Here is a 25,319-nt window from a genome sequence, read left to right on the forward strand (position 1 = left end):
CAGATTTGAATACCACCATTGTGCCAGGAGCCGTGGATGTCATCACACTGGTGTAAGAGTACATCCATGCCCACAATTACTTATAGACGTACAGATTCTGGGAGAAAGAAGACAACTCGATGACACACCCGGAGAAGAATTAGTGGCCAGGTGTAGATATCAGGAACTAAAAGCCATGGACATTTAGAGAAGGGAAACTTCCACAGGTTATCTCACAGAGACTTTTTGTATGACCTTAATTTATGCCTTGTTTTTTCTGCCTGCTGATGGTTGTGCTGATGGCACCATCCATGAAAAGCCCTCCAAGTCCCAGGGCTGGAGTATCATCTATTCGAAGAAACTGCATTAGAAGAACCAGAGAAGTACCTCTCTGAAGGCTTTACACAGCGTCCAAGTAAATGAAAGAACATCAGCCCAAATTGATTTAGACAATGAGGTGCCTCCAAGAGCAAACATAATCTCCAACAGAAAGAGGGATGCCTCCTCTGTGCAATTAGATCTGGGGCATTCTCAGTGTCCAATCAATTTAGTCAAAGAACGACATGGGATAATGTGCCTTTGTTAACTGAAAAAGGGGAGGGTGAGATATAATAAGGCAGAACAAAGGAGACACTTGTGATGCTGGAAAGTTCTGTGAGGCCCTCTTTAGCTTTTTAGAAGAAGAAAATGTATTGAAAAAACATTATTTTTATTTCAAAAGAAGACTACAAAAGCAGTGAGCTCTTCTCCAAATAGCCACAGACACAGCGAACATCATCCTGGCCCCAGAGCCGTCATCCCTCCCGACTCTGGGCCTACAATGCAGAAGTGCTCCCGGCCAAGCGCCTGGTGTGACGTGCTGAAATCCAGAATGCTGGGAGGCCCACGAAGACACCGTCAGCTCCAGGTGCCAGCAGCATCGACAAGGCTGAGCCCCCTGAGCTCCCTACCCTCCCAAGTTGCATGATGGTCCACTGGGACGCCTTTTCTTCTTCAAGTCTGTGGCGGGCCTTCCTTTGGCTTGGCTGTATTTGATGGAGGCACGCGTGAGGCATGGGAATGAGGCAAGGAAACTGAAGGACCCCATAAAAACCTGTATTTTGCTCCTTTTCCTGCTTCTATTCTTTCCAGGACCTGCACCCCCACCCCACTGCATATGTGCCACCTGGTGCAAATACTGTGTGTCCTCCTTGTAAGGGACAGGGAGTTCGTGACTTCTCTAGAACAGAAAACATCTAAGGAAGGACCAGGTGAGGATGACTAGACAAAGAAAGCTGCCATAGGTGCATTCCAGACCACTGGCACTAAACATCTCGACACCAAGACCCCTGGCTCTAAGGAATAACTCCTGGGCCCTTGACTCTGTTCTAACTGGTTCCTGGATGCCTAAGGAGACTTTATAACAGACCACTGTCCTCATTAAAAAACCCCAGACTCCAGGGGCGCCTGGGTGGCACAGCGGTTAAGCGTCTGCCTTCGGCTCAGGGCGTGATCCCGGCGTTATGGGATCGAGCCCCACATCAGGCTTCTCCGCTAGGAGCCTGCTTCTTCCTCTCCCACTCCCCCTGCCTGTGTTCCCTCTCTCGCTGGCTGTCTCTCTCTCTGTCAAATAAATAAATAAAATCTTTAAAAAAAAAAAAAAAAAAAACAGACTCCAAACAAAGATGAGACTCGTCCTCCTTTCCGAGTCTCCCAGACACTCTGTATCTGCTCTCTCTACATTTTCAATAAACTCTGCTCTCACTTCCTGCTGTCTCGTGTTTGATTCCCATCCTGTGCGAAGCCAAGGACCCTCTTGGCTGGTCCTGCAGGACCTGCTCTGGGTCTCCAGACTGCCAGCCTCAGGAAGGGTTCTGAGAATGCAGGCTGATGCAGCATAAGTGGGTCTCAGCTCCACTCACTTTTCCTAGTCTGCCGAAGGGGCTCTGCAATGATGGGGAAACCAACCCTGAACTTCGGTGAGGGGAGCTCAACAAGAAGACCATGTGCAGATTAGCAAGCAAGAACATAACCAAAAAGTGGTAGAGTGCGAAGTGTTTCTCTCTTGAGCAGTGTGCTCCCAAGGTCCTGCCAAGGAAAGACTGCGGAACAGAACACTGTCCCCAGCACGGTGCTGACTTTGTGAAAGGAAACTGGGAGACTGGGTGCGAATGAGAAGCATATGCTTTCTGCTTCTTGGTCTAAAGAGTAATTAGTCTAGCGGGGCTGCAGACACCGGGCTGGAATAGGGCAGGAAATGGAAGGACAGCTGAAACCCTCCAAAGACACAAATCCCGGGCTAATACATCCTAACCTTCCTAACTGCAAGTCAAGAAGGAACGTGCAGTTAACAATGGATGGCAAAAAAGACGTGTAAATGGAGAGCAATATCTCACTTTTAGGGAAATATATAGCCACCCCCATCCTGTGTCTCTGTCCTCTGTGGAGTGTTATAGAGACAAGCACTTTGGTGGCCCAGCACTGAATCTCCTGGTCCCTCTGCAGTGGGTCAAATCTCCACGGCCCAGCTCTGCAGTGAGGTAGAGAAGGGAGAAGAATGTGATTCTTTCCCTTCCCACCCCCGGTATCCAGCACCCAAGGTTACCTGTCCCCTCCTGTCCCCCTTGTGTCCCTGATTCAGGGGAACCTCCCCCCCCTCCGCAAAGCCCTTTGTCTTTTAACAGTCAGCACATCCATCCAGGGGAGTGAGGGCAATGGCGGTATGTTGGGCACTGTGGTGGCAGATGGGGCAAAGGGGGGGCGAAACCCACGACGCCAAAGTGCAGGCTCTGTTCACCACACTCCTCAGAGGTGGAGATTCGTCCACTCCTGCATCAGGTGAAGGCTGCCATTCACTCCGGTGTGAGCCGGGGAAGCCCAGAGGATTGGAAGGGCGTAAGTTGATGCCCTCATCGTGCCCTCATTCAACAACCAACACCGACTTCAAGCCTGTCACATACCAGACATGGCTCTAAGCACCCATGTGCCTATGGGACACACATCAAAGGTACAGACAAAGGTGGGTGTCTCCCTGGACATGGGTGCTGAACAGGACACCAACACTGGGAACAAGAGAGGCAATACAATGGGGCCTCCTTCCCAAGCAGAAGGGGGTGCCTGGAAAAGCAGAGGAACAGTGTTTTCATCATGCCAGTACATGTTACATGTGTTAACTAACCATTGCTGTCCCCACTTCACAGGTGAGGAACATGAGAACAACTGAGAGGGAACTGAGAAATTGAGAAGCCCACCCAAGGTCAAAGAGCTAGTAAATGGTCAAGCATAATTTCAGCCTGGGCAGTCTATACTCTGAATCTGAATGTGAAATCTGCCCCATACCCAAAGGAGAGCAAAGGATGGGACCTGCTAACCTGTGCAGGAGTGGTAGTCTTGAAGGTTGGGGGAGCTGATGGGGAGCCCTCAGAATACCATGGATGGCATAGAAAAACCCCTTTTGGCAATAGCAATGGAAAGCCAAGAGGCACCAGAGGAGCTCAAGGTTTCCTCTCCGGGCAAAGGGACTTGCCAGGAAGATAGTATGGAGGTAGGAGAGGGGCCTAGAGAGTACAGACATGGCCTTGGGGAGAACAGGGGCTGGGAAGCAGCCAAGAGCTCTCCTGGGCCCAGCTTGAAGGAATCACACTTCTGTTCTCTGGGGACTGAGACATTCAGGAGAGGGTTCAGACTTGGTCCTCTTCTTCTTGGACACCTCCCAGTTCTCTTATTCGAAGCACACATCTGAGACATTGCTAGCATCCACCCTACCCAACAGCCTTCCCAAAGCTCAGAGGGCAAGGGCAGGAGAAGCAGACAGACAGATCCAGGGCCAGAGATGCTCGGTGGGCACAGTAAGGTTTGAGAATGACTCAGAGAACACGGGGTCAGGGTGGGAACCTTGAAGTTTTTGTGATATCTACCCATCCTCTCCTTTTTGGTACTTGAAAATTTTGCACATTAAAAACATATCGCTAGGAGATTGCCACTTAGGCCATTGACTCCTTTTCTAGCTGTGACCTGGGCTCTAAAAACCACAGGATTTGAGATATTAAGAGCTCGTGAAGCTCCTCTGTCTGAGCCAGTGTGGAAACCATAGCCTAAAGAGAGAAGCCCACCCTATATCTCTCTGCTGGCAGCAGAAAGTGCTTCTAGGAACCAAGGGTCTTGTTCCAGTTTGAAATCAGATTTCTGGTCTACCTCCAGGTTGTGCCTTCATCCAACCAAGCTTGTAAATGGGGATGGGAACAGTGTCTAGGAGCTTGAGAAGACATCACACTAGGAATCCTTCAAAGGTCCTCTATGGACTTGAGGATGAAACTTGGTTTGGTGTTGGAAAACTTCAGAGTCAGCTCTCAAATGACTGTCTTTTCGATCTACCTAGAAGAAATGCTCTACATTCACTGTTTTCTATTGGCCTCCCTGGCACCGCCCACTCCTGAGCCCCCCACAAGGGAACAAAAGGATGGTATTTTTTTCCTTTTTAACCACTGACATCCCTTAACTAGACATGATTATTTCCAATTCTGCCTGGACTTAGCAATTGATTTCTTGGAACGCTTGGATTTAATAAGCCTTCCAATCACAAATAGTAACAATTGCCTGATTTCTCAAGGGGTCCGGGGGCGGGGAGGGGAGCGGTTTCTCAGCTGATAGGAGAAGGCCTGGCTTGGAGTAGCTAAAATAAATGTCTGGTAGAAATTAAAAAGATACGAAGGGGTAGGAGATGAAAACTGAGTCTCCCCTCCCCCACAGTAGTTTCCTAGCCCCCTGCTGCCCACCCCCAACCCAGTGGCAATCTCTGTCACTCATTCTTCTAGGGGCTGCTGTTTTAATGGGCACTGGAAACCAGCCCCCAGCACTTCCTATCCCCTTCAAAGGCAAGCAGGGGAGGGGATTAGCTGACCTGCAGGAGGGACCTGCTTTCCCAGGGGAAAACCTGCAGCTTCTCAAAGTTCAAAGACCCCTCGGGGACATCAAAGGGCACAAGATGCTCCAGGCAGCAGAAACCCCAAGGATAGGGGGCTTCCTGCTCCTAATGACCATCACCCTCTTCCTTTCCTTAAAAACCGCACATCAGGAGGGGCTTTATGGCCCAATTATTTGGACTCCGACTTTTCCACCTTGCCCAGGGGGCCGGATTGGAGGTGTAGGGGAGGCACGGGTACTCCTTCACCTTACCTCCTAGCCATGGAGGGGTGTAGCCCAAAATGACCCCAGCCTCACAGCAGGCACTTGCACTACTCCAACAAGACCCCAGGGTCTTTGCCCATGCCCTTCACCTCTATGTGGACACCCCTTCCCGCTCTCCTTACAGGCTGAAATCTTCTGCTTTCTGTAAGGCCCAGATTGCAGGTCACTGCCTCTCTGTAGTAGCCCTTGACCCTGCCCAGCTAAGACGGATCCCTCCAGCCTGAACTCCCATGCACTGTGGTCCTTCTCTCAAGGACTCCCTGAAGGCAGGACTTGTCATTCTTCTTTACCCTCCCCACACAGCCTGGCCACACAGTGTTAACCACACAGAAGGTGCTGGTAAGTGTTAGTTAACTGATAAAGTAGACTGAACAAAACCAATTTGAGAGTGTCTAAGAGTTTCTCCTGAAAGGTTTTCCCTCATGGATCTATGGTCTCTTTGTTATATTTAAGTGGCAGGGTGAGTCTGAGAGTATCACCTCTCCACAGAATTTCTGTGAGCCCTTTCTCCTGCAAGTGTCGTAAAACATCAGAAGCTAGCAGCCACACCTTCTGTCAGGAACAATAGGGTCTCTATCACCCCTTTCTGGGTCTTCAGGCAGGTTATGTCCTGCCTGATGAAATTTAATACTAGAGACCTAGGAGAATTTCAGAGACAAATCGTACAGTCTTAGGACCAAGAGGGACCCAGCTGCATTTCTGTAAGCACTGGTCCTCACAGCCAGCTGCACAGTGGACCCTCTGGCGACCCCTGGAAAATGCTGGGGCCTGGCTCCCACCAGCAGAGGCTCCGATTTGACTGGTAGGAGTCACAACGTGAGCAGCGGATTTTTAAACGCTCCCAGGTGACTCTCAAGTCCATTAGAACCGCTGCGACAGTGTTGGCCGGTGGTTCTCAGACATCAGTGCACACCAGAATCCCCCCGCGGACCTGCGAAAGCTCAGATGGCTGGCCCCAGCCCAGAGTTTCCGATTCAACAGGTCCGCGGGGGGGTGGGGGGGTGGCAGGGAGAGGGTAAGAATCTGCATGTCGAGTAAGTTCCCCAGGGATGCTCAAGCTGCTGGTCCAAGGAACACACCTGACAGCCACGTGCTGATGGTGTTTACTACGTGTCGTGTCCCACAGTGGCTGCCGGTGAGAATCACCTGAGAAATCTGTCCATTAGCAACACCTGGGGCCCACCTCGGACCAAGTAAATCAGGATTTCTGAGGGTGTGGCAGGCACCTGTATTTTTCAAGGGCTCCCAAGTTTTGAGTCTGGTGTACCTCCAGCGCTAAGAACACTGCCTCCACGACACAGGCTGTCCGTTAATGTGGCCGCAGGGGCCCCTGCCACAGCTCCTTCTATTCTGAGCAGAGATGGGCCTGTGGGCAGCTTCCGTGGCCAGACCCCATGCCCGCCTTCTCAGTGAGCACCGATCGAAACCCCCGCTCTTTGTGATGTGACAGAGTCCAAATATTTGAGATCACACTCTTGTCCTCCCTTGCTTTTCTCTCCTCCTGCCCACAAATTCCAGGGAGAAGTCCCTACTGATAACAAATGGCAGGACTTCTCCCCAAGCCTTCAGCCAAACGACAGAGATTTAGGACCATCACCTCCTGGTTAGTCAACGTCAAAAATCCTGACTGTATTTCTGCCCGGATTCCCAGTTTGGGGGGCAAGACCAAGGGAGGGCATTTCTGGTGGGAGATTCGGGACACACATGAAGTCCAAGGCCCAAATGTTTCATCTGCAAATTCTCCCCTGATGGTGAAAATTCTAAGAAACAGAGAACTTTTGGGAATAGTGGTCACTCTGTTGCCAAATTATTAAATGCTAGTTTGTGGGGCTCTGTAGCACTCTGGGCACACTGCACATAGAGACTCTTTGTTTCTCTAACACCAAGGGTTTGAGAAATTTCGATGCAATTGAGACCTTGGGGGCTTCGTTACTTCTATTTCTTTTTCCCTTTGTGTGTGTGTGTGTGTGTGTTTTTTTTTTTTCTGAATCTCTTCTTAAGCAATACTTTTTATCTTAAAAAAGAAATCTTCACTTCCCCTAGTATAAATTATAGCTTCTTACAGTAATCACTACTGCTTAACTGGCATTCAATTTACAGGATAAAAATATATTCCTCTGGCCGGCTTAACGACTGTGTACACAGCTTGTCCTCAAACCCTCTCTGAATTTTGGCTCAGAGCAACTATCATGTTAAGAGGATGGAATGCGGTTTCAAGCAATGCCAGGAGGATTGCATAAGCGATAATTGATATTTTTACTAGCGGCAACTTTGTAGTTGATAATGGGTTATTAAAACAGGAAAAGAGGCCCTCCCCACAGAATCCCATCTGAGATGTAAAAGGAAAGGTGTTCCAGACAAAAAGCCCCTTGGTGTCAATAAAGGGTAGTTCTGGCAGGTTCCATAGCTTCCAGAATGTGCGGCCCAGGCAGAAAGCAGCAGAGAAGAGAAACCCCCTTGTTTCAGGGTCTCCGGGGCTGAAGCCTGGGCAGCAACTGCCCCTTCGCCCTCCCTCCCCTTCAGCCACATGCGACCCAGCTTTTGGCGGGGCTCTGTCACACTTCTGGAGTGAAGGGTGTGGGGTACGGGGGGAGAGACAGAAATAGCAAGGGTACCAAGTGTCCTGCCATCCCTGTTCCTTTTTTTAAAATATTTTTGATATTGGCTTTTATTTAAACATTTGCTTTCAACTTACGTTTACAGAAGGGATCAGTGTCAAACCCTGGCAAGCCTGACAGAGCAGAAACTCACTGGTCTAAAATAGGCATTGTCAGGGGCCCGCCGGCTGTCCTGTCTTTGGCCGCCCCCACCACCCAAGTCCTATCCTCCAGGTAAGATGCTGGAAGGTGTCACCTCATTGAAGGAAGGAGAGGGCTCATCCATCACAAACACCATGGGTTCCCCCCACCACCGCCCGCCATCTTGAGGTCTTCAAGGCAATCCTAATTCTTTAGGAAAAGGAACCAACACGCTGATCCTTCCTGCATAAAAGGAGGCTGAGGCACAGAGCAGCAGCTGAGTGCCGGGGATGGTGAGGGAAGGTGTGCCAGGGCAGGGTGCAAACGCCAGACCTCAGGGGTCACCTTCTGTCACTCAGTTCTCACTCTCATGAAATCACCATCTCACACTCAGCCCGCGTCATATCACATCAGCGCAGATTCCGGCTCTGGGGGCCACACTGCCGTCTACGCCGATGCCCCCCTTACCCCCCAGGAGTGCAATGCGGAGGCCCTGCTCGCTGCTTTGCAAGATTTCCTACGTTTTCTCTCCCTTCCTCACTCTCCTCCAGCTTCAACACAGACTCGGGCTTGTCAGTGTCACAGGCATATAAATACTTTTTTTCTGTGGCCAAGGCTTTTCTTTTTAGGGCACTGGAAGGAAGACAGCTGGAGGCAGGGGGAGTGGGGGGCAGAGAGACACACAGAGAGAAAGAGAGAGAGAGCGCTGAAGGTGGTGGGAATGGTGACAGACTGACCTGCTCACGTCAGCACTCCCTGGAACAAGGCCTCACCATCCTCCAAACAAGATAACAGCCCCTGCCGCCCGCCAGGGCCATGAGACCAAACAAAGTCACACTGACCCACACAGGTATGGACTCTCTCTGCTGCCACATCTTAATTTCTTTCTGAGTTAACCTCAGGGTCCAAAGGAATTGCCTACAAGCTGTATCCGCGCCTGGTCAAGTCCGGGGGCCCAGGGCCCACCCTCTTGCTCCCCATCATCCCTGCTCCGTTTGCCCTGGTTCCAGAAGGCGCCATAACCCAGCAGCACAGATGGGTGTCCACACCATAAAGGACCATCTCTGGGTCGGAGGAAGAGACGTGCGAAACCTCAAAGACCAGGATGAGGGAAGGCTTTCCAAAGCCAACTCACCCTGACCCCCTTCTGAACATGTACAGAGATCCTCAGAAGCAGGGAACACAGGTGGTAACGATCTCCAGGTGCCTTTTCTGTCGTTACAGAGGGAAGTCAAAGGGACAGCACCACACTAGAACCCAGGACAACTGAGGCTCTTTTTCCAAATGAGTGTCGCTGCCTAAGAATGAGGGAGCCCCAGGTTTTGGATGCTTCCAGGGTCATCAGACAGTCACCTGGCCACATGCGAAAGGCAATCTACTGATGGGCGTGAATGAAGGAGAGTGGTGATTACTGATGGTGAACCGAGCTGATGAATGAACGTGGCCAGCTTCCAACAGTGTGTGGCACAGCACGAGCCTGCAGCCACCGTGCCGATGGCCGGGAGGAAGACAAGGATAATGAAACTGCTCACATGAATGAGGACAGCCCCCCCCCCCCCAACTTGGCTATTTGTTGGAAACACCTAAGGAAGTTCAGAAAAATCCCACCTGTAGAAATGCTGATTTAACGGGCGTGAGGTACGGCCTGGACAACTGCATTTTAATCTTTTAGAGAGGGGCAGGGGCAGGGGCAGGGGCAGAGGAAGAGAGAATCTTAAGCAGGCTCCATGCCCAGCGTGGAGCCCGATGCAGGGGCTCGATCTCACAACCCTGAGATCATGACCGGGGCCGAAATCAAGAGTCAGACGCTTCACCGACTGAACCACCCAGGCACCCCAGGACATCTGCATTTTTCAAAGGTCCTCAAGGCATGATCTTACTCTGAACTTATAAATTTTGAAATAATTAAATGTGCACAGGCGGCTGAAAAGAAAAATGCAGGGAGGTTCTGTGCACCCGTCACCCAGCCTCCCGCTATGGTACCATCTTGCACCGTAACTACAATGCGGTGTCAAAACCAGAAAATGAACATTGGTGTAATCCACAGTGCTTCTTCAGATCTCATCAGTTATATATGCACTCTCTCAGTGTGTACTTCCGAGCAATTTTATCACACATTCAGCTTCCTATAACCACAACCTCAATCAAGAAATCAGAGCATTACCACAACGGGGCATCTGGGTGGCTCAGTTGGTGGAGTCTGACTTCAGCTCAGGTCATGATCTTGGGGTCCTGGGATCGAGTCCTACATTGGGCTCTGCGCTCAGCGGGGAGTCTGCTTGCCCCTTGCCCTCTGCCCCTCCCCCACTCATGCTCGCTCTCTCAAATAAATAAAATCTTATAAAAAAAAATATTCCAGAGAGAGAGAGCACACAAGCAGGGGGAGTAGCAGGCAGAGGGAGAAGCAGGCTCCCCACTTAGCATGGAGCCTGATGTGGGACTCGATCCCAGGAACCTGGGATCGTGACCTGAGCCAAAGGCAGAGGCTTAACCGACTGAGTCATCCAGGTGCCCATCAAATAAATATAATCTTTAAAAAAGAATCAGAGCATTACTGTAAGACTACCCTTTCATGGCCATACTCACCTTTTCCCCCATCCCTTAAACGCTACCAGTCACTAGCCTGATCCCCATCTCTGTGGTAGCTCACAAATGTTAGGTAAATAGAATCATGCAACGTTCACCCTGTTCAGACTGCCTTTTTTCACTCAGTGTAATTTCTATGATGTCCATCCAAATGGTGGTGTGTATCCATAACCCATTCATTTCTCACTGCTGAGTAGTAGTCCCTCACGTGGCTGTACCCCCTGGTGTAACCATTCGCCCACTGAAAGACATCTGGGTAGTTTCAAGTCTGGGGCTACTATGATGAAAAGCTGCTATAAACACTCACGTGTAAGTTTCTGCGTAAAAGTAAATTTTTATTTCTCTGGCAGGAATGCCCCAGAGTGCAATCACTGGGTCTGATAGTAAATTTCAGTTTAAAAAGGAACTGCCAACCTATCTTCCTGAGTGGCCTTTCACAGACAGTCACCCTGCCTGGGTTTACTGGGCAGGTCCTGGCCCACTTCCGTGAGCTTCGATGCCAATGACACTTTAGCGTCCAGGCCCCCGGCCTCCTGGTCTGCCTTGTTTCCCTCGTGCTGCTGGGACTCCGGTTCAGCTCCTGTTCCGTCCACGTCAGATGGTGACTTCCACATCAGAAGCCTCTCACCTGATGTTGCCTGCTATCGCCAGGCCACCTTCTGGGGGAGAGGGGTGCGGGAAGGAGAAGCTGCCTGGCCTGGGTCTCCTTATGCCACTAGGAGGGGGGCAGAGAGGGAGACACAGGGCTTTGCTGCTGCTACTGCTGCCAGCACATTTGGCTGCCCACCTGTGTCCCGCTTGGGTTGACCGAGGGGTCACCGCTGCAGCTGCATGAGCCAGCCCCCTGCACCCTGTTTATGGAGCGGCTGAGAGGGCTCCCCGTTAGGGCTTTGCCTCTCCCAGCCCACTGGCCAGAGAGAGAAGGTGGCTCTTGGGTTCTGTGTCTACGTCTGTTGATGGTTCCAGGTATTCAGTCCAGGGTACATGGGATGTAAAAGAAAGACCCAGAAACTCACTCTGTGTACGTTCCTCAAGTGCTAACCTTTGGCTCTCATAGTCTTTTTGTTGTTTGTCTGCTGAATAATTTCCAAGGTATTTGGTTTTATTTCCAGAACAGGAGCATGGAAAAGGGAGTCTGGACCCATCTCATTCCAGTACCAGAGGTCACCACTGCCTGTTTTAATCCTCCTGACCATGATGTGAAGGAGGAAAAATCAGTATGCCCATTATACAGATGGGGAGACTGGGCACGTGGAGGTTGGTGACTTGCCTCACCTGTGACAAAGCTGCCTTCAGGGTTTATGCCTTGAAAGCCTGAATTAAAGCGGCAGGCTTGGACTGCAACATCTGGGCAGAAGTTCTGAGACCCACGCTCTAGGGGACAGCAGAGGCCCTGCCTCTCCCCCATAGCCCTGCCAGTCACTGGCTACACAGATCGCGGAGTGCACATTCTCTGGCAGAGCTCCTACCTCTGGCCTGTCACCACCTCCTCTCTGTCCATCATGCTGCTGCTACCCCTAGATTCAACCTCGTAAGCCCCTTCCTGCTGAGGCCCTGCCCAGGGCCCCACGGCTTGCATACAGCAGGTGTGCGGGGGCCCCTGTCTCACCATGCCCCTGGCTCACCTCTCGCCTCCTCCCTGCTCCACTGCTGTCCTTACTGTTCCCTCCTCCCTGTCTCATGCGGATGCCTGCCCCTCCAAACACAGACACCCTCCTCGAGGTTCATTCCCGCCCTTCTGGGCTGAGCCTGCCTGCTTTCTCTCTGGAGACTTTCAATATTGCCCGTGGACCTCTCTGCCCCTAATATTCCATAGACCCCAACAAACAGCCTATCACAAACTATCCTGCTTCCAAATGCACCCAAACGTTATGATCATTTCCTGAGAGAAACCAGTGCATGGGATGGCATTCTAGAGGGGCTAAAGCTCTGTGCTAGAGGCCCTGGACCCCGGCCTTGGCAGTGTGGCCTCCAAGGTCTGGCCTCCCTGTTTAAATTCAGATTCCACCACCTATAAGCTCCAGGACGTGGTGAGCTGCTTAACCTCTCTCTGCCTCTATTTCCTTACCTGTAGAATGGGAAGAATGACAGTACTTATCCCAGGGGATGGTTGGAAGGACTGAGTGAATTGAATAGATATAAAACACAGAAAATAAGCTTGTTTAATAAACAACCCATGAGATTCGCCACTGTTTACCAGGGGTATATATGTGCTGTCAGCTTGGCCCTGGAGTCTGTGCATCCTCCCCCTGCCCCCCCCCCCCCAGATCCTGGTTCCTTTTGTCCCCTATGTCATCCAAGGGTCACAGGATCAACCACAGGAGAGTCTGATGTGAGATCACAGATCAGTTCAACCCTCCTCATAGTCCATGAATCGCTACTTTAACCCCCAGGCTGGAGGGCCAGCTCGGGGCAAATACCAGCGTGAGGAAATCAGGGCTGCCTCTCAAATTTCTGGAGAGCCCTAATTTTCAGAACATTCTTCCTTCCATTGAGTTGAGACCTCTTTCCCTGTGTCTTGAGCACCCTGGTTCGGCTCTGCCACTGGGGGCCATGCGGAGATCTCTTGTGCCCTGGCAGCCTCTACTGTAGCCCCCTCAGTGTGTCCCCCTGCACACCCCTTCATCATCCCCTTCCCTTGCATACGGACATGGTCCTGGCTCCCGACATCCTTCTTAAAACAGACCTCCCAATACCGAACGCAAGACTCCTACTGCACTTAACCTCTGAAGGGCAGGGCGGAGCTCCCACTGCCTCCCTCGTTTCTGGAGATGAGGTTCATGTTGCTAGGGTCTAAGAATGCCCTGGGTTTGTAAGCACGCAGCTAACCATAACCCCTTACATCCAGGAGATCGGTTTCATCTCGTGTGCCAACCTTAACCTACTGGCAGTGGCTGCCTACAGAATTAGGAAGTATTATGAGCTGGGACTCCATGGAAAAGGGTCCTGGGATCAGTTAGTAATGTCTGTCAGTGAAGCACAACAAGAAAGTAGAGACAGACATGTTTGTTGGCAGTGACTAGAACCTTTTCAAACATGCTGCCAGGAAGCCGTGTTTCCACCATCCTGTGCATTACATCTGGTTCATCTGGGACTTAACTCAAATTAAATACCATCGGGAAAGCTGTAAGGCATAGGAGTAGTGCCCAGACTTCAACACTGACAAAGGGCTTGCAGTCGGACTCTGCCACTCACCGGTGGAAGGACCCCTCATTTTCCTCTCTGTGAAACGCGGCATTGGCCCCTCTTCCAAGGTGGTCAAGTACTTCATGTCCTCTGAGTTTTTCCATACTGTTCTCCCTCCCGTCTTTGTGCCACCTCAATGACTGATGAGCATGCAACCCTCTCTGCACACAGGTCATGACTGAAATGTTACATCGGGGAGCCCCATGGCAGAAGGAAGCTTCTCTCCCAGACAGACACCGCTCTACTGATGATGCCTCAAGTAAGGCCGTCCAACAGTTAGAAGTTCACTTAATTGCAGCAGTATCCAGTCTACAATTTCCCATGCTTCTCATTAGGAATGTTAAGAGTTTGGCAGAAACCTTGGTGAAATTTACATTCCCTGCCTCTGCACAATCTGCTTTGGCTATGACTTATTATCCGTAGATTCCTGGCGGACATTTAGGATGGCCTTTTTCAACTGTGAATGCTCACAAATTAAGTTTGACGAGCCCTTCGGGAATCTTTCCTGCAAACAATATTAACATCGTAAGTCTAAATTGTATACCATTTGTCTCCTTTCCCTTTTGCAAGAAGATGACATTTGCCTATTTCAGCCTTTGGCATACCTTGCTTCTCCTTCATTGCTTCTGCACAATGATCAAAGCAGGCTGGCGCTCTCATTTGCAAACAAGTTTGGGCCAAGGGAGCCCAAACCATGTGAGGCAGCTGGTTGATCTCTTATCACCTCCTCCATTATATGCGTCTTCAGCTCCTTACAGAACACGTGTATGACAACCAGGTGGGACGCACTAGGTAGTTTTCTCACGAAGAGGATGTCTAGCAATAAAGGCAATTACGTTATAAAAGGCAGCGTGCTGCAGGGTCTGGCTCTTCAAAGCACAATGTGCCTTTTGTCTTCAAAAGGGGTGTCTTTACAACCCTTTGCAAAACCATTAGTTTAGAATTATGATTGCTTTTGTGTGCATGGTGGGGGGAGCTCTTAATTTTCTTCCCACTTTGGTAACCAACTGTCCTAGTGCGTCATTTTCATGAGGAAATTGATTTTATAATCCCTTGTAGGAGTTGCTGTACGCACAGCAAGGACCAGAAAACAGTAAGTACTGAACACCATTGCCAGGCGGTCACGAGGCTCAAGCCCCAGAGCCGACTGGCTTCTCAGGATGCATGATTCAATGCCTGTTGCAGCAAGAAGTGACCGGGGTCCTGGGCTTTAGGACTCACTCTAAACCTTCAGATTCCAGCATTCCATGAAGTACTTACTGGTCTTCTAGACCTTAGTTAATATTATGGAAAATGTGGAAAGAGAAAATGATGGCTTTAATGTCAGATCCAAAATGATGGCTTTAATGTCAACTCTGTAAGTCCACCGACAGGGCAGCCACGGGATGCGCGCACACGTGCGTCACTGGTGGCAAGGATGCGAAGAAGCTAGCCTTAGGACCAGCACAGTCACTTGTGCAGCTGCTTCTGCCTTCAACACCCAAGGAAAATCTGAATGGGAGGGGGTAACACAGGAATGCCACCATTTCTAAGCCTCAGGCCAAGGACCTTCGTCTGCACTTTGAGCATGTCAAAAACCACTGCTTTGGGGCTTTTAGGGAAAGTGTGACATTTCTGCTCTGTGTTTCAGTCCTGCCTCTTCCTTCCGTCTTAATAGATGCTAAACCCCCATTCCACAGGCACACCAAATTCTGGTAGACCAGTGTGTTCTCCAAGAGGTCTGTCGCTACCCAAGAGTTGGACATTCTGGAGGTCAGCCAAAAATTTACTAGATTTTATGATGCATCAAGTTAATGTTTAGACTGGAGTGGGGTCTCTTTCAAAAGACAGGATGGGTGGTGGCTGTTCCAACCATGTCCTCAAAGAAAGCTGGTGTCTAACCTACAGAGGAAGTTGAGCAGGAACCTGGAACCCAGCTCTGGAAGCCAGCGGAAGAGCCCTCGGCTCCTGCCGGCACCACCCAGGTGGTAAACAAAGCATGGGTGAAAAGGAAGGATCATGGGAGAAATTCCAAAATCAGGGCAAGAAAGCTATTTGAAAAACTGCCCCATGGAGAAAACTTACAAATGAAACGAACAAACAGATTTTCCCAAGGGCAGCAGGCAGGTGCGGTGCACCACCCAGCTAGGAGCAGCCTGGAGGAGATGGGGTCGGCAGAACGGGCCGCCACTCTGATGTGCTTTAACTGCCCTGCTCAACTGTCTCGTGCACGGGAATACCTGGGTGCACCTGATCCCACCATTGCTAACTGGCTCCCAGGTGGTGCGATGCCGTTGGTGCTCAGGGCACACTCTGAAGAGCAAGGCACTAGCTAGATGCAGTTCTAGGCATTTCTCCAGCCTGTTCCTGGTGCAGCGCCACAGTGGGGCTGCATCATGCTTCTCTGCCAGATTCTGGACGGGGCACAGGATAGGGAAGTTTTAGGTGACAACTGTCAAGTCAGTAAGGGCAGTTCCGGTTGGGGGGGGTAGGAAAGGAGTGGGGTTTCTGGGAGCTTGCTCTGCTGACGAAGCCAAGCTCTACATGGACCAAACAGCCAACAGCAAGCTGGCCTCCTTTGTCCCCCTGCTGTGGGAACACAGTTCCTGCCTCTCCTTGGTGATCACAGAACACGTGCCGCAAAGATGAACAGGCTCTTAAGGAAGCCCGGTCTCCCCCCATCCACAGAGGCACCGACACAGCCAACTGTAGGTTCGTGAGGAGTCGCTCACCCCATGAGCACATGTGCTCCTGCTAGAAGGCTCCTCTCACTGGAAACCAACCTGCACCTGCCTCTCGGAAATGGGCAAGGCTCCTGTCATCTGGTCCTCAGTGTGTCTGAAGCTGCCCCAGGGTCAGCGTCCTACTGGACCTGCCACGTCCTTGTTGTGGGGGCACCATTATCAAGTTTGGCTTGCCAAGACCATGACCGCTTCTTGCCCCTCCTTCACTTTCATGGCCTACCCCGTTGTAAGCTAAGGGAGCCGTGGCCACAGTGCAGGGGCGGGTTTGTCCCCCTCCCCCCAGGTGAAGTAACGCGAGCTGGTGTCCCAGGGTCCAGCACCCCCTCCCCCAGTGGCTACGCACGCAACCTGCCCCACAGCATCAGCGTCTCGGGGGCCCTGACAATCCTGAGATTATTCCTGGCTCAGTTCAAAACTGCCCAAGCTCCCTCCTTTCCATTCTCTCTCCTGATAATCATCATAAGTGAGCATCAGCGACTCACCGGGCTTACTTAACACCTTCCCCCTCTCAACACCACAGAAGTGTGGCTGTGATTCACAAGACCATGACTTTGTAATGCTTCCAGTGACTTGCTAAGAAAATTATAGTATCCTGCCTTCTATATCCATCTACTTATTTATGTGTTTTCAAAGAGAGGCCATTCCCAGATCCTCACATGGGCCCCTGGCAACTACGGCCCTCCGCTCAGACTTCAGCAACAAGGTGCATGGTTTCATGGCCCCCCTAGACCCCTCCTGTGGATCCTTTCTGACACCAACACCTGGCAAAACCACCACTTCCACACCCTCTGTGCCTGCAAATGGATAAGGACGAGGAGGGCTCTTTCCCAGGACGTGCTGGTGACAGTGCTGGTGGCAAAGTTCCCAGGGTCTCTGAGAATGTGCGGCTGCCCTCAGGGCTTAGTTGGAATTTTCCATCAGCAGCAGGCAGTGGATAAACAAGGATTTCAGGCATGACACCAAACACCTTGGGAGAATGGGGGCATCTCGTTGTGGGCGTGGGCCGCTATAAGAAAATACCATAAGCTGGGCTGTTTATCAATAACGGAAATTTATTTCTCCCCGTTTTAGAGGCTGGAAGTCCCAGATTAGAGTGCCAGCATGGTTGGGCTCTGGTGAGGGGCCTTTTCTAGACTGCAAAGGGCTGTTCTTTTTGTACCCTCCTGCGGCAGAAATAGAGCTAGCTAGCTAGCCCTCTGGCCCCTTCGTATAAGAGCACTAATCTCATTCACGGGGACCCCGCCCTCATGACCTAAGCACCTGCTAATACCATCAGAAGGGGGATTCGATTTCAACATACGAATTTGGAGGGGTCACAAGGATTCAGTCCATACCAGAACACTCCATCTGTAAAGAAATTTGCATGGTATACCCTTGCCACCTCCCACGGTCCTTGCAAAACCCTAGCCATGCAAGCAGAAGGCATCTTTCTGGGTAAAGGTAAGTAAATCCAGTTACCGGGAGACCCACACAGGGAGGGCTGGGCCTCAGCACGGGTTTGTTTTCTTGTGTAAAGGGCACCACACCACGGCTAGAGGCTAGAAGTTTCCTACTGGCCACTTAGAGCCACAGGAAGGGAGACAACTGGCCATCTGCAAAATGAGGCTAAGTGCACTGCAGATGTCCCTTCCTGCTCTAAGAACCAGGAGAAAAGCCGCTTCGCTGAAGCTCCAGGAGCTCTGGCAATCTAACGAGAAAACTGGATCTCGTCTCATTCCTGGAATAGTCTGTAATGTAAGGAAGTTCTGAGGGGGTTTCGGAATTTGGTTCTTCAGCCAAATTCCGCGTTCCTCCCATCTCCTCAAACGCCATCTCGGACAACAGCCTTTTAGGTAAGGAAATCCACCCAATAATTAAATGCAAAGAATTCCTGGGGGTAGAGACAGACACTCGCGACGGCTTCTGCAGCCTTCCCTGTTACGGTACTGACGCCCCGGGGGCCGCGGCGCCCCACGCCAGCTGGAGTTTCCATCGCAGCGATAACGTCCAGCCAATAGCCGCGCGGCCTGGCTGCCCCGAATGCAGGTGGGACCACATCTGTCTGCTTGCTGAAGAGCTTTGAATGCTTTTCCCTTTGTTTGTGGTCCCCTCCCAGGCCTGGCCGGGGCAGATCTGGGAAAGCTGTGGTCAAGGTCCTCTTAAGGACAGCGGCTCTGCGCTTTCCAAGCAACTGGAACAACTGTTCTGTCCCCACGTTCAACTCTGCATCCAGGGTGAGACTGCGGAAGAGAGCCCAGGAACTTTCTGCACAATGCTCCTTCAGGCAGGGCGGTGAGAAATCCTAGCTTAGGGCAGAAAAGCACCGTAAATGCAGCCACGGGTCGCAACATTCCTTGCTGCCGCGGACACCGCACCTCCCATTCAAAAATCACATGTCTGGAAGGGGCCAGAAGGAAAGTCTGCTTTTATGAAAGCCCCGCTCAGGGCCGTGCTGCGTGGGCTCACGGAAGCCGTGCAGGGTGCAGGCCTGCCTCGCAAAGCCGCCAGCCCCGCCGCCTCTGACGTCGTGGGTCATTCTAGCTCAGTGAGGACGTGAGGAGGAGGGGGGCTCGTCAATTAATGTTCAAGACCCTGCAGTTTCCAGCAGCAAATTTAAAAAATAATAATAAAATGCCAGGAGACGCGGCCTGAATGCTTTGTACGACTCTGGAATGTGGATAAGACGGCCGCGCCCTGCGGTGCTCACACACCGACTTTGATCCGGGGGCCAAACGCCGAGGAAATCGTCCTCAGGAATAGCTCCAAGCTCCTCCGCGTGAAACCCGAGAGCCCCGGACACTGCGAGCACCACCAGTTAGCCTTCGGTCTGGAGGGGGAGGCTGCGGGAGGCCATGGGAGCTGAGTGGGAGCAGAGGAGAAGACCCAGAGAACCAGGGAGGAACCCGTCTTTAGACACAGTGTGGGACCAGCGGCACCTGGGCTCCCCGCAGACCCCTGGGGGAAACGTATCCCCCCCACTTTCTGTTCTGTGAGAAAGGCTGACTGCCCCCCCCAACCAATGGGAACACAACTACCCTAATCCCGACTCGAACAAAAGCATACTTCCCCTCCCCCCAGGATTTCTAAACAGTTATGACATTTCCAGAAATCCTCTCTCTCTCTGCTGTACCTTCTTTACATCAGGCTGGCCCGTCTAAGGTCTATGCTGTGCCTACCAGACTGAGCCCCCCAGCAAAGGGTTCCAGGTGACGGTGGTGGCTGCCGGGGCTGTCCGCTGGCGGGCAACCTGCCTGATCACATCTGGCCTGCATTCACTCTGCGTCTCCCCCACGCTGCACGGGGCAGCTCTTTCTTAATACAGATCACAGACAAACATTTCCCCTCTTCACACATCTGGATAATGGCTTTCCTTACTTCCTGCTCTGGGATCGAGACAATTCTTTTCAGATTGAATTGTGTCGACTCTAGTTATAAGAACATTTCCCCCAGAACAGCTCTCTCCTCCCTTTCCCTCCGCTCCCCAGCCCACCCTAGACACTTGTCCACTCTCTGCCCACAAGCCACAATTCTCAGGGATGGGATTCAGATGACATTCCGTGCGGCGCACCAGGCGAGCGTGTCCCCAGGCATGTGTCAATGAGACATCCTTCCAACATCCATTGCCCTGAGCTCATTTGCACACTGTCACGTTCTGGCTGGAAACATCCAGAGTGCCTGGATCTAGCTTTTAAGGAATGTCTTTATGGAAGAATACCAAGCTTCACGTGGGAGCTGCCTGGTGCTGAGGATCCCCCTTGTAACTTCAGGGCATGCGGTGGCATCCCACCTGTCCTCGAGGGGCTGAGCAGGGGAACAAAGTCCCTGCTCTGTTCAGGCTTCAACGCCCCTTCCAATTCTGCCAGCCAGGACAGCGCTTCCAAAATACAGGGCATGGCTCCAGGGGAATATATATATGTCTAAGTCTGAGAACCCAGCTGTGCCCCACACAGCTGTTGTTGCAACCGAGCCCATTTATAACTACTTGCAAGTCTGCAGGCGCATACGTGACTGCTATATCACCAAATACAGCTCCTTATCAGGACACTTGTATCTCTAAACCTCAGCCCCGCGTTTCTCTTCTGAGTCCTAGCTACTCAGTACCTCGGCCCTTGATGGGGCGCAAGGCCTGTGGTCCCCGCCTGTCCCTCTACCTCTGCCCCTCACATTCTTCCCGTGGCCAGGCACTTGATACTTTGTTCTGAGCCCTCACAGCGGTCTCCCAGCAGGTGTCAGGTGAGAGGCAATAGGACTATCCCTGCCTACATGGCCACGGTCACGATGGCTGGGCTTTTCTCCACCTGCCTCGCCGTGAGCGCACGTGGCTGGCAGGGTGCGGGTGTCAGGGAAGCGGCAAAGAGCGTGTGATTCCGGGTGACCGAGGTGAACAAGAGTCAGGGGAGCAGGACCTGTTCAGCTGACTGTGGCCCAGATGACAGGAGAAGGGGGCAGAGACAGAAGCAAGAAGGTAGATGAGGCCAGGAAGTGACCATGAAACCCGAGTCCTGGGAGCCATGGTTGTCCACCCCGTATGTACCAGGAATCTCCTAGAGGGCCTTCCTTAGTGCCCTCTCCCCCAGAGAGCATGTCCTAATTGCTCTAGGGTGAAGTTCGGGCCACTGGCACTTCTAAATGTTTGCAGGGCTCCCCTTGTGCAGCAATGCCCACATGTCCCCTGCACCAGGCTCCTAAGGTTCCCTGAAGGGAGCAGTTTTCAGAGGCCACAACCTGATGAGAGGTACATTCCAGAACGGAAAGACCTGAGAAAGGTAATATGGAAGTCAGAAAAAAAAAAAAAGAAATCCCAGGAAGAGCAGATGGGGAGAGCGCCCACCTTGAGAACAGGTAGAAAGAGCCCAAACGGGGGCGTGGCTTTGGGGCCTGTCTGGAGGGCTTTTAGCAGATTTACTTGGGTTAGAGAAGTTGCATAGTTTGGAATGACTCAAGGCAGGGAATTGCTCTGGCTCGGGCTTATCTAGCAGAGCCTCCTAAATCCAACAGAAGCAGAGATTTATTTTCTGCAAGAGAAAGCTCTTTGTTTCTACCTATAAAGATAGGTCTTTTTTTGTTTTGTTTTCCTGTGTGTGGGTGGCCAAGGGTGCACTATGCGGCTTCCCCTCCCTCTCTCAGCACCCCATCAAGAAGGGCCTGTGTTTTAGATGGTCCTCAAGAGCTCTCGGTCTTACCTGATTGAGAAGCAAACTGCATGCATGGTGTTCTGGGTCTCCCCAGGCCCCGAATGTCCAGCTGAGACTCAGCTCTGTGCCCTCCTGGCCTCCCCCTGTTGACTGCCTCCTCTGGGCCTCATCACGCCACTCTCCCCTCCAACGCCCAAACAAAAGGCATTCTCACCAGCTGTCCTAGAACCGCTTCCTTTCTCCCTTCTACACTAAAGCTCCCAGATGACAGCAAACAATACGTTCTAAAATTCCAGAAGTATTACACCTGGTTATTTTAATATTATACTGAAGTCACTACCAACTCCCTCCTTGATGCATGAGGGTGTCATTTGATTTTAGTTTTGCTTTTCTCATGGGCTTCTAACCCTCTTCGGGGGAGAGTCCTTCCCATGACCAACTGGGGCTGAGCCGCAAAAGCGTGCGCTTGCCCAAGAGAAACAAACGCTTGCTTCTCGCTGTCCCTCTTTCTCTTTAAAACCAAATATTGATAAACATCTTGGACACTGAGGTCTACCACCAGGCACCCTGTCCTGGTTTCTTGAGGGAAAACACCTGGGCAGCGCTGGTCCAGCTGGGCTGTGTCTCTCCAGGAACGGCCCCCCAACTTCATCAGTTCAATTATAACCACTAACAGCTGTCGGCTGCAGCTCTCTGGAGGAAGAGAGGTTCGTCATGGCCATCTTCTCGCGCTCGGGAGCTCCTCCACTCTTCTGGTCACTGCAGGATGAAGTAGTCCCTGCTTTTCAGTTGGGTTTCTCAAGCCATCGTGGCCAGACAGGGAGACAGCTGCCTTCCCAAATGCACCAGGCCGTCTTTCACCGGCAAGCAGGCAACTAAGGTCATGAAGGCTCATCAGAAAACCTCGAAGTTGGGACGTCTGGGTGGCTCAGTCAGTGAAGCGTCCGACTCTTGGTTTCAGCTTGAGTCATGATCTCGGGGTGGTGAGATCGAGCCCCACGTCAGGCTCTGTGCTCAGCAAGGAGCCCGCTGAAGACTTTCTCTCCCTCTGCCTCTCCTCCCCCTCTCTTTCTCAAATAAATTTTAAAAAAAACCACCTCAAAGTAACTGTCATCACAGCTTCCGTGTGGAGCCAACTCATCCTCCCAGCAGAAACATAGAACAGCCCCGTCCAGGTTCTCCCCCTTGCCTCCCACCAGGAACGGCGAATCCTTCAGACCCATCCAAAGCTGCGGTCTTTTCCACCCTCCTTCTTTCTCAGGTAATCAGAAAGCTGTCGATCGCAGCTGAGATACTTGAGTTCCCGAGGGAAGTCCCTCTTGCTGACACATCGGCTTTCTTCTGCAGCTAGCACACCACAGACAGTCCTTTCTGCCTTGCGGCAATCTGAAGGCACCTTGGTTTTTTTGGATATAGAGCAAGTTTTCTCCTAATTACACCTCTCTTAGAACAGGGGTCTTTAATAGTCCTGATCTATGACTATGTTACCGTAGAAGTGATCCCAAATCATTTCGAGACTAGAAATTCTTACAAAGTAATACTAGTTTCCTAATCTATTAAATAAGAGCTAAATAATACCTACCCCACAGAAATGCTCAATAGCATAATGATTGCACGGCGTCTAACACAGCAGGTGTTCAGTAAATGAGATCTTATTTGACTTAAACATCATTAGTACATTATTCCTTCCTGTCCTAAGCAGAATTAATGATATTGCCCTGGCAAGAATTTTTCATTTAATCCATAATTTAGAACCCCCATGATTGCAGATTGGATTGGAGACAGTTTACAGTACCAAAGAAAGTATTTCTGAACTACAATATGTAAAATATGATCGTTCGTACAAAGAGACACAGAAAGAGAGAGGAAAAACAGAATTCTAGGATCTGGATGAGTTAGTTGCTGAAAATGGGCCTGACATTCGTTTTGTGTTTTCTGACAGCCAAAGCAGGGAGAAAATCAGGTTAACGTGTACGACTCTCATTGTCTGATAAATGCAACGTGCACCTCATGTGGAAAGTGAATTTTTCTCCTAAAATTCAGAGCTGGGGTAACTGCTCGCACTGATCCTTACAGGAGATATACTGGGTAAGCAACAGAAAGGCCATACTTACGTGTGCCCAGGGGCAAAGGCACACACCCAAACTTCAGAGGAAAGTTTCACTTTATCAGTATTAAATGGTTAGGGACCAGTGGGTGAGCCCTCTGGAGACTTTCTAGGGGTACCTAGAAGAGAACTCTTTTTCATTCTCCGAAGCTTTCACTGAGAAATTTTTTCTTTTTTTTTAAAGATTTTATTTATTTATTTGACAGAGAGAGAGACAGCCAGCGAGAGAAGGACCACAGCAGGGGAGTGGAAGAGGAAGAAGCAGGCTCCCAGCGGAGGAGCCTGATGTGGGACTGGATCCCGGAATGCCGGGATCATGCCCTGAGCCGAAGGCAGACGCTTAACGACTGCGCTACCCAGGCGCCCCTCACTGAGAAATTTTCTTGAAGAGCATAGACCAGTGGCTCAGGTCCACTGAGAACGCCATCCCGTCCTCTCTCAGTGCACATGACCTTAAGGAACGAGGAGTTAAATGACTCCACTCTATTCCAAAGTCTGCAACAGCCTCCAGGCTTCAGCTCTGTGAGGCAGCCTGGCCAGGGGCTTTGCTCAGAGTACAGGCTGATCCCTCTTAAGCCTCCACACTGCCTTGTCTGCAGCTCTGAGCCGGCTGACCAGAAGGGTCTGCAGATGGAGAGACTGTGGCTCCATCCCTGGGGGACCTGCTTCCCATTGCTCACAAATAATCAGAGACAACAGACTTCCCTGGGAAAACTATAATCGCCCAACTAGGGGCAAGGCCAAATGCTCACAGAATTTATTGGCTTCGATTAACAATTAGGTGTTTGTTTTTGTGGGTAATTAGAGTGCAACAGCAAGCTACAAAGGGCCCTCCAAGAAACTGAAGCAGACTGTAGCTAAAGGCTAGTGGAGTCGGACTGAATCTCACCATTCATCTCTGCAGACCTCCTGCGCTCAGATGCCAGGGGCCCCGGCAATCACACAGGTCATCGGGGAGAAAATGGCCTCTGTGTTCTTCACGTCCGAGGAGAAAGGCCTCTGGGCAGCACGTGTGTGCTCATACACGGGTGCAAAAAGCACTCCAGCGTGGGCCCTGGCACTGAATGCTGCATGGAATCTTGCAGTTCACATAAATAGATGTATTCAAAAGTCCACGACAACCCACGTGTCAGAAAATGTTTTGACTACTGCATTCTCAAGACCATGAGGTCCTTGATTCTGAGGAACCAGGATGGGCTGGGTGGGTCATTTGGCCAAAGGACGAGAAGACAGGATGTTTGCCAAAGCCATACTGATTTATGCTTTTCTCTCAGCAATCACCCTCGGCTCCAGCTGTGTGTGTGTGTGTGTGTGTTTAACAAATCAGAAATATGAATACATATTTGATTACAATTAATTTTTAAAAATTATTTCCTAGCAGCATAGGCAAAAAAAAAAAAAAAAAAAAAAAAAAGGATGGGCAAAGGGCTGTCGCCAGTATTTAAAAAATACTGCCGAGATAAAAGAACTGCATACTTAGAGACAACCGCTCATTTTGCTTCTTTTAGCCAATGACATGTTATTTCTGCCTTAATCCCAGGAAATACACATGGGATTATTACCATTCGCTGTACTCACACCATGATACTCAGAAGGCACAGAAAAGCTAACTACCAAACCCATCTGTGGGAGTGAAAAAAATGAGAATGGGACCAGATAAACAAAACAAGGCAAAAATATATATATAAAGCTACAGATACGGCTAACCCTAGAGGAAATT

At 50.9% G+C, this 25,319-nt stretch overlaps 1 protein-coding gene across 2 annotated transcripts in view; it reads right to left on the reverse strand.

The window, feature by feature from the left end:
* Positions 1-25,319, reverse strand: part of ADAMTS17 (ADAM metallopeptidase with thrombospondin type 1 motif 17) — a 336,180-nt gene that overhangs the window by 180,500 nt on the left and 130,361 nt on the right. The gene's annotated exons all lie outside the window — the stretch shown is intronic.

The sequence above is a fragment of the Ursus americanus genome, chromosome 28 (assembly GCF_024610735.1).
Source record: "Ursus americanus isolate L20-20 chromosome 28, mUrsAme1.1.p, whole genome shotgun sequence".
Lineage (NCBI taxonomy): Eukaryota > Metazoa > Chordata > Mammalia > Carnivora > Ursidae > Ursus > Ursus americanus.